The following is a 9,291-nucleotide window of genomic DNA, read 5'->3' as shown; positions in this document are numbered from 1 at the left end:
ACACACACACACACACACACACACACACACACACACACACACACACACACACACACAATGTCACGCAGTGATGGAAGGACCGGGCAGTATGTGGTCTCAACTACTGTATTTACTCAAGTACTGCATTTACAATGATCAGGTACTTATACTTAAGTACCCATCCATTTTCTATACTTCACTGCGTTTCAGAGGAAAATATTGTACTTTATATGCACTTTTATTTCACTGCATTTATTTGGTAACATTCAGTTATTGTTTATTTGGAGATTTAGACTAATTTGAATTACTTTTGATGGCCAAGTAAGTGTGAACACAGTAAGAACAAGTAAGTTGAGCTGAACAAGGTAGACATAAACATTTGACTTCTATGTACAGACATACTTTAAGTGTGTGTATAAAAGTGTAGATGTGCATACATACACACATGAAAGCAAACAGCCCCATGAGGAAAATAATGCAAAATGTACAGAAATGAGCAAATCGATTCAGATGAATATAAAGTAAGACTATTGGTCCTTGGGGGACATTTGAAAGCTCCCCAGTTGAATGCAGGACCTTTACTTGAAACAGAGTAGTCCTACAGTGTTTATTGCTACTCTATTATCATTAGTAAAAGATTTGAGTAATTCTCCCAACACTGCAAAATAGTCACATAATCAAATCAATATTTTGTTGCACAATTCTGAATCAAAGTGGGTTTAATTGGTCTATTTTGACACTGATCAACAAGAAAAATGTAAAAAAGATCTCTGAAAAGTGATCCCAATTCATTACAAATATGCAAAATTAGTGTTTGTAAGACTGGTTTGGCCGATTGGTTTCAGGCCCTGTTTACACGTACATGCTTATTTTGACAAACGCAGACATTTCCCTTCGTTTACATGCAAACGGAGACTTTGCTGAGATCACATCAGCTAGATAACTCTTTCTCCAGCTTTAGTGAGTCCAAGGCAAGATTAGCTGGGAAACATCTTCTAGACCAGGGACACTTGTGGAATACCTGCAGATAAGGGACAGGAAGTAGAACAGGGACAGGAAGTAGTTCTTTTTGAGATTATGGTCACCTAGTGTGTGTTGTAGCAGTGTTTTGCCTTTGAGGATGAGCTAGCATGCTACGGTTAGCCACCTCATCTCTAGTGACGTAGAAAGCCGTGCAGATGTTGAACAGCTCACCCGGAGACTGAAGACAGAGGACACTCAGAAACCAGATCTCAATCAAAACCCCAGTGGTAGTTTTTTTTTCCAAGTTTGTATGGAAGCACCAGAGACACAAAATAACCCCCCCAAATCCCAGAAAAATTGAATTCTTTTTAATAATATGGGCATGTTAAATAATATTTAGAGGAATAAAATGAAAAGAGGAAAAACTGAGGAGACGGTTGCCAAATGGTCAAAGAGAAGACATCCTTTAAAAACATTATGATAAGCTGGTTGGCTGTCTGTCTTCTCTAATGACCGTCTGACTGGCCGGCGCTCTGTTTGGCTGACTGACCCACATGGTCAGGTTTGCATACATTTCTGCTTTAGTTCCAGTTGGCTGACTGGCTGCCTGACTGGTGGCTGACTGGTGGCTGACTGGTGGTGCCCCACAACCAGTTAATCTGAGGATTACTGTCAGGACACTATAGCCATCCAACTGCCCTCTCCTGGGGAGCTGGAATCTGTGTGTGTGTGTGTGTGTGTGTACCATTACCCTTCAGCCTTCCAGCTCACCTAATCCCTTTTAACATCTTTAAGATTTAGATACTGTCCCTCTCTTTAAGTTTTAATAGGCAGCGATCTCCCATCTCATTAGTTTAATTCCTGCAGTTTTAGAGTCATTCTTTAGCCCCAACCTCCTGCTCATGTCCTGTGGCGTACAGTATATGACTTCACACTAGAGCGAAAAAGGGGAGATAGAGTATGAATATATACTTTGTTTACACACTGTCCATACATACATATATATACATACATACATACATACGTCTTCAAATGAATGTAGTCACTTCAAAGGTAGTAGACACTTAATTCTGAGTAAATGTTGCAATTAAAGTTGATTCTCTTGAAACTTTCTTAAAGGATAAGAGATCTAAGTAGCTAACTAAGACCTCTCACAAACTTTTGGTAATTATATGGAGGGACTACTTCTCCGGATCCAGTGAGCATTAAATGGTTGTCTTTAGGTCAAAACATGTCTAGATGTCCAGGGTAAGCCTAGCTAAAATGAATAGAAAAGTCAAAATTGTTTTTGATGTCTAAGTTAGATTATATTGTCTTTAATGTGGATGGTCCAATGCCAATGACACCTCTACACCCTAGCTCTATTCACCGTCTCCATCTGAATATTTGGCCATTAGAAGGGATACCCCAAACTAGTTGGTGTGGAGTGGAAAAGTACAATGAAACCTTCCACCAGTGAGATAAGAGAACACATTATTTAAAATGAAGCAGTATGGTTAAATGATGTGGTATCTTAGTTACCTTATATGCCTTTTTTAATGGAAAGTCCTTTAAGATGAAATACTGTGATTCAAAACTCTAGCTAGCTACACACAGGATCTTGAATCAGCTGCAGCCGGGAGCCTTTGGCTACAGTAAGCAGACGGCTAAATTATTAGCAACATTTTCTGTCTTTCTCTAAAACCTTTAGTCGATATTGACACGCTTTATTGTGTTCATCTCAGACTCTTGCTTCATTGGAGGATCTAAAGAGGCGGGTCTGACTCGTTAGGTCAGTGATGCAACACACCTGGGAGACGCCTAAGAAATCACCTGGAAGATGCCTAAGAACACACCTGGAAGATGCCTAATAACACACCTGGAAGATGCCGGGAGAGTAACAGTGAAGGTGTTGACCCCATTTACACCAGGTATTAATATGCAATCTGGAGGTATCAGGATAAGGGGAAAAATCATTTTTAATACCAGATGTAAATGCAAGTGGGGCTGTTGAGTTTCACCATGCAGAGACAGAGAGAATGGTTGGTTACGTTGTTTTGGACTGTGTAACTATTTAGGAATTTTGACCCAACTTCTTACAGTCCTGCAGCTACAGCTGAGTTAACGCTCAAAGTCTGACTTCCTGTTTTTGGTGTTGCGTTGCATGGTAGGCAGTTTATCTGGCTTTCACCTTCTGAAGGGACATTTACGTGTTTGTAGAACAGCCAATAGGAACGTCCTCTCTCGAAAATCGCCTGTGATTGGCCAAAGTCTGCTGTCACGGGCTAGATTTTCTAAAGCCTGAAAACGGAGCCGAGGTTGGCGCAGAAGTCTTCAGAAGTTTTCTCCCAGACCAATTGAATTAAAATATTCTAAAATATTATTATGGAATTTTACACAATGATGCCAAAAGAAAACTGCCCATCCGAGCTTTAATATTAGATAGACATACAGACAGACAGACAGACAGACAGACAGACAGACAGATATTAATGATCCAAAAAAATGGGAAATTATGCTGTTTCAGCAGCAAAATCAGTCACACTGCACAGAATATAAATACAAATGAAATACTAGGATGCAACACACATACATACAATATGCGTGAAATAAGAATAACAGGAATAAAATATAAGAATAGCTATTTGAATATATACAGGATGGGAACACAAAATGTGCAACTGCTTAAATAGTATGCTAAAATGTAAATAAAACCAATCGTGCAGGTTGCACTTAGTGCGTCAGGAAAGACACAATGTAGTGAAAGGATGCATTTATCTTTAAATGCTGTTGAAACCATAGTAAAATTACTCTTTAACCAGATTTAACACATCTTAATATCTGTAGGGGCCCAAATGTAGGCACTGCGTAGATTAAAGATAAGAGGGTCGCCACTTTTTATATGAGCTACCCTCTAAATTGTTTCCTTGGTTTCCCCTGCAGCTTAGACTCGGCACACGAAGCCATGTTGCATTAATGCAGACACCGAGATGTTTTGAGGATCTTTTGTTCCTCACATACAGGGTCGGCCGTGGCCTGTGACCTCGGTTCATATCCTCCTTCTGGACTCCGCTTAATCCTTTTGTGTCCAACAGCCCTCGTCTGGTCCGGATCGGACTAGAAGTGATTAGTGCTGTTTGGTGCTGACTCTGCGTTAAGGTTAAAGAAGCATTTTGTTAAACCCTCAACGGGGGAAATTCCATCAGTGAGATTACCATCGTTTAAGCAGCGTTTAATAAAGGAAGTGGCCTTTCACTGTGTTGTGTCACTCCTTAGTTTACAGCGTGGGTAGGCGGTTTTTTAACAATATGGATTTGACTTTCCTCGAAGGTATTGAGACGTATTCTTGTTGCATTTTAACACTAATCACTCCGTCGCACCCCCCTCTCCAGCCTGCATCATGTGAGCAAAACCTGCTTATCACAGTGCAGCTGATCTCATTAAACGATCTGAGGAAAACAAAGAAAAAGCTTATTCTGTTCTTTTTGTAGGCTAGATTGGAAAGGAGAGCTTGAGAAGTTCTGAGAAATTAGGGCCAATAAGGTTTGTTACTGTTGGAGATAAAAATGTTTTGCAAGCAACATAAAGTATATTGTTTCACTCTGGTCTCTTTAATTCACAAGTTTTCTGAATTATTGTGATGCTCTTTGTAAAAACTTTCTTATTTACAGTAATTTCCTGTAATTTGTCTGTTTTGCTGCATGTCGGTACGTTTTACAGTAAAAGGAAACATGTAGTCATTGTTCTGTTCTTACTCAGAACTGTTAACATAATGCTCCTTTCATAACTCCGGTGTCCCGTGTGATATTCTCTCACACCCAAGTCTCACACAGTCTATAATGGGGAGAGAGAGACAGAGGGGTGGGGGGTCTCTTTAGTCTCATGCTTCAGTAGTAATTTGTCAAGGGGCATGAATGGGCTCCTTCATAAGTGAGTAGACAGCAACGAACTGTGTGTGTGCGTGCGTGCGTGTGCGTGCGTGCGTGTGTGTGTGTGTGTGTGCACTAGTGGGGGTCCTACCTCAGACTGGAGTTTGCTTTAAGCCTCTCGTAGCCCAGATCACTCCTTTGTATCAGCCCACCATAGGCAGTTCCCCAGCAGCCAATCAGACTCCACAGAGCCCATTACTTCACTCTCTGATGGTGGCTGTGTCCAGTTAGAAGAGCATCCACCCCACCCCAAAAAAAGAAGCGCTATTTCATTTAAAGCGACCAGGATAATTGTGACTTTGTAAATAAAAAAAGTTCCCTTTAGAACTTAAAAAAAAAAAACTCCACGAACATGTTATCTTATACGTTGCTTATAGGTCAAAATAATTTCTGATAAACAGGGCGGAGGACACATGCTCACGGTTGATTGGCTCTGCCTCATGAAAAATACATGACTTTTTTTAAATAAAAGACACCACATGAAGTTTTCTACTGTATGTTTATTTAAATAAACACAGGTGCACCTACATGTAGGCCTAAGAGATGATGAGCCAGTATATTACTATTAGGACTATAGCATAGCCTGCATATGTCGAGCATGTATTAATTAAAACTTTGGCTGGAGTCCCATTTACTACGGCAACGAATGCATCAGTGATCTTTTTCCATTCTGCATTCTTAACACAGCCTTCAGTACCAGTTTTTAGGCCGCCAAATAGTACACACGTTACTGCAAATGAACCTGAGATAGCAGGGTATAAATCTCCACCTCTGAAAAGTACCGCGTCTTAGCCGGATTACGTCTCGCCATGTTCTAAATAGGCCTCAAAACCGAGAATATATTGGGGCGTGATATTTAAATTACGATTGTTTGCAGCTGCTGCATTAATCAATGTACGACCATTCTTACGCTCTGACTGGCGTGATACGACCGTTTCATGAATCCCACGTGAAGCTGTGTCGTAAGATGATTTCTGCCCCCATATCTGCGCTGGTTTCTACGTTAGGTTGCTAAATGAAGGCCCTCGTGAGCAATTTCCTGCATTTTCTACTCACTATTAATTCTGTTTTGCTTGCAAATGGTGTCTTGAGCGGGTCATACAGCAAGACACCTGAGGCAAACATTATCAGTGAGTGTGAGTGTGTGTGTGTGTTGTCAGTATGAGTTGGACATAGGCCAGTTATTGGAATCCGGCTGCACGGTGGAGTCTCCACTTCCAATTAAAATTTCACCCACAAACGGGGAGTTGGTACATTTCCCACTGGAGCAGAGCTATTGTATGAGGAAACAAAGCTCTGATTATTGTGCCGGTGAGGAATTTATGAATGGGCATAAAAGATGGCAGACATTGCACAAAAAGTGCCTCATTATACTCTACAGAGTGTAACAGGGTGTTGCAAAATATTGTTGTCATGGTGGAACATGAGGTAATGGGAGATAAATGTAGTTTAGTTGTTATTTCCTGCCGTGTCATGAGGCAAATTCAATCTGATAAAATGTAGGCTGACGGAAATGTTCGGTTGATAAGATGGTTATTAGTTATATATATATATATATATAGTTCCCTGCAGACACTTTAATGGTTACCCTTCAACCTTACATGTTACATGGCATGCCACCTCTCCCCTAAGGACACAGCCTTGATGAGAAGTGAGTTTGCTCAGTCTGAGGGGGGGGGGCAGCTTAAGAAGTTGTGTCAAAGCAATTCACTCTGTCTCTGCGTGGGGAAACTCAGCAGCCCCACTTACATTTACATCAGGCATTAAAAATGAGTTTTTTCCTCATACTGATTACATCTACCTACAGATTGCATAAGATAAGTCACGACTTCAAGTTACGACTCACGACTTGGTAGCGTTCCTGGCATAGTCACGACAAAACCCTCTAGCTAGCGTTAGCTAGCGGCTACCTAATGTTGACGTTTGGACCCCTTTCTAAAGCAGTCACGTGGTGTGGACGGACTGCGAGGCTTCGGATGTAATTAGGGTTGGGCATTATTTGGATTTCAACTATTCAAATTCCTTTCGATTACGATCCTTTGAGGGGTGGAGTTGTAAGTTGGGAAGACAACACAAGGGTTAAGACAACCATTCCTTCTTCGTCTCATTATACGACTTGAATTAAGCTGTAAGGCAGACATGCAAATTTGTGTGGACAATTATCTGAAAGAGACTAACTGGCAAAGGTGAGAATTAAAGAAAGTTGTCTAATACATTCCTTTAAACAACCGGCCAACTTTAGGATTGCTGCTTGTTTGATTTGCTTGCTTTAGAGCCATGATGACGAGCATCATTTCATCACTGTACCAAGTCATAGAGAAAGCTCTTTTGTCCCACTGAAATCCAACTTTTCTCTGTCCTGAACAGTTCGGCCATATTGCAAAGATGTGCATCAAGTAATAATTCTCTCTGGGGAACCCAGGAGGTTAAGATGAGAGAGGTTGAGATGTTAACACTTAATCCATTTTTTTCTCAAGCCATCCCTTCATCCATCTGTCCTTTCCTCCTTTCAGGACTCATATAGGATCGTCCAACTCCCCCCAGACTTCCCTCCTCTCCCTGCTTGGTTTGCTGGGTCAGTGGATTTGCCCTCAGAGAGGTTTGTACAGGAAGAGAGGGCTGCAGGGGTGTGGCATGTCGACCAGTGTCTTTGATCACTATGGGGGTCACAGCCCCTTTTATTCCACCTGATCAACACTGTACTGACCTTATGGTCCGACCCCCAGGGGAGAAACCACTGCATCTGGGGCTCAGTGGAGGTGCACAAGGAAAGCTTTGCACAAATTCTTTGTCTTTCCCATCGTTTTTCCCCTCACGTACTCATCAGAGCCTCGATTCTGTGTGCTTTGGGTGGCTGTAATTCTGAAAAAAACAAGGTATTTTGAAGGTTAATGTATTTGTCTGGCTGCGGATCACTTGGTTGGACACCTGAACACTTGACACTGCTACACTACACTAATTTAGTTAAACATTAAGAGTATTTTGGATCATGAGGTGTGACGCTGCATATTCTGCATACTGACCAAAGACAGTTCACTAGTACAGTAAAAGATCTCACTGTTCCCAAGCTGCTTTCTTTGGCTTTGGTCCATGTTGGTTCCAGTCTTCGAGCCAGGCTGGGACAATGTTATAGTCACAGGACCGCCAACTGGCAAGAGGAAATTAACCTTGTGTGACAGACGTCTGATTTACATCTAGATTTGATTAGGACAACGCACATTTGCTGTGAAACCACCAACTTGCTGTGATGCAAAAGTGCTAACCACTGAGCTACCCTGCTGCCACATGGGGAATTTACACTGTGCGATCTACTCTTGATACAGAGCAACAGAATGCATGCTTGGTGCAAGTTGTCTAACGCCACATAGTGGACACAGGGAGTGATCCAAAATATGCAATACATCGTCTCCTGCACCTCACTCCAAAGAAAAGAGACATAGAAAAGTAACCTGAAAAACGCATTTGAATAAGAAAAGCTGCCGTTATACCTTCTCAACCTAAAAAAAAAACATCTGGTATCTCTGAAAATGTGAAAAATTTGCAAAACTTTATAAACAGATTGATATCTATAATAATTGAGTTCTTCCACTAGATACTGTGTGTCGTTTCACAGGAGGGGTTTTACAAGTGTGTTTACTACCTGCGTTAATGCTGCCATCTGCTGTTCCTCGGGTAGTGTTGCCTGGTTTGTAGAGTTTAGGAGTGGGGGTTGTTTCCATTCATTGCATCCAGACCGATGCCATAGCTACAAACAGCCACATTTGAAACAGCAATTGTTAGAAGACATAATGTTCGGATAGGGAAATTTTTTGTGACAACATTTTTCATTTAAAGAGCCAAACAACAAACTACAGAAAAGTACACTACACACACTGAAGAAGCCACAGAGCACCTTTCTCACAATCAAATGTTTCAATCTTAAACAAAGAGAGGAAATACGAGAAGGATAGAGACACAACAAAACCACAACAAGGACTTCAAGGATCTAGCAATGCTGAGTTTATAGAGAAACCTGTTTAAGTCACAAACAGTTGAATATAATTTAGATCTATTTTACAGGGAATAAACGTCCAATACTAAATGTTAACGCTTGATATACTTCCTACCAGTTTCGGGATATTAGGTCAACCTTTAAAAGATAAGATAAGATTGGATCCAGGGATGCACCAAATGTTGAATTTAGTTTCGGTTTTGGCCGAATATGGGCCTTTTGACAACTTTTTTTTTCCACCAAACCGAATCCTACGCTTGTTCTGAGCGCGCTACGTTTGTCGATATAATGAAGCCGCCATTGTTTATTGGAAGAGAGCAGAAAAAGCGTTTTTTGGCATTCTCCTCAGAAGCTACAGACTCAGAAATGGCTCATACTAAGGAAAGCTCATTGTGGGACTGGCTCTAGTGGCTGGAATTCTGCACCAAGGCTGAATTTTGGGAAAGAGAC

The 9,291-nt window shown here is 41.2% G+C and overlaps 1 long non-coding RNA gene across 1 annotated transcript in view; it reads right to left on the bottom strand.

The window, feature by feature from the left end:
- Window positions 1-5,533: 5,533 nt before the first annotated feature.
- Window positions 5,534-9,291, bottom strand: part of LOC117961052 — a 16,452-nt gene continuing 12,694 nt past the window's right edge. Inside the window, exons 2-3 of the long non-coding RNA XR_004660293.1 lie at window positions 8,821-8,825; window positions 5,534-5,874 (exon numbers count right to left, since the gene is read on the bottom strand). This is a non-coding gene — a long non-coding RNA (uncharacterized LOC117961052). The remainder of the gene's footprint in view (window positions 5,875-8,820; window positions 8,826-9,291) is intronic.

Source organism: Etheostoma cragini, chromosome 18, assembly GCF_013103735.1.
Source record: "Etheostoma cragini isolate CJK2018 chromosome 18, CSU_Ecrag_1.0, whole genome shotgun sequence".
Classification (NCBI taxonomy): domain Eukaryota; kingdom Metazoa; phylum Chordata; class Actinopteri; order Perciformes; family Percidae; genus Etheostoma; species Etheostoma cragini.
The sequence above is the reverse complement of the archived record's forward strand: the minus strand, read 5'-3'. Positions and strand labels throughout refer to the sequence as shown.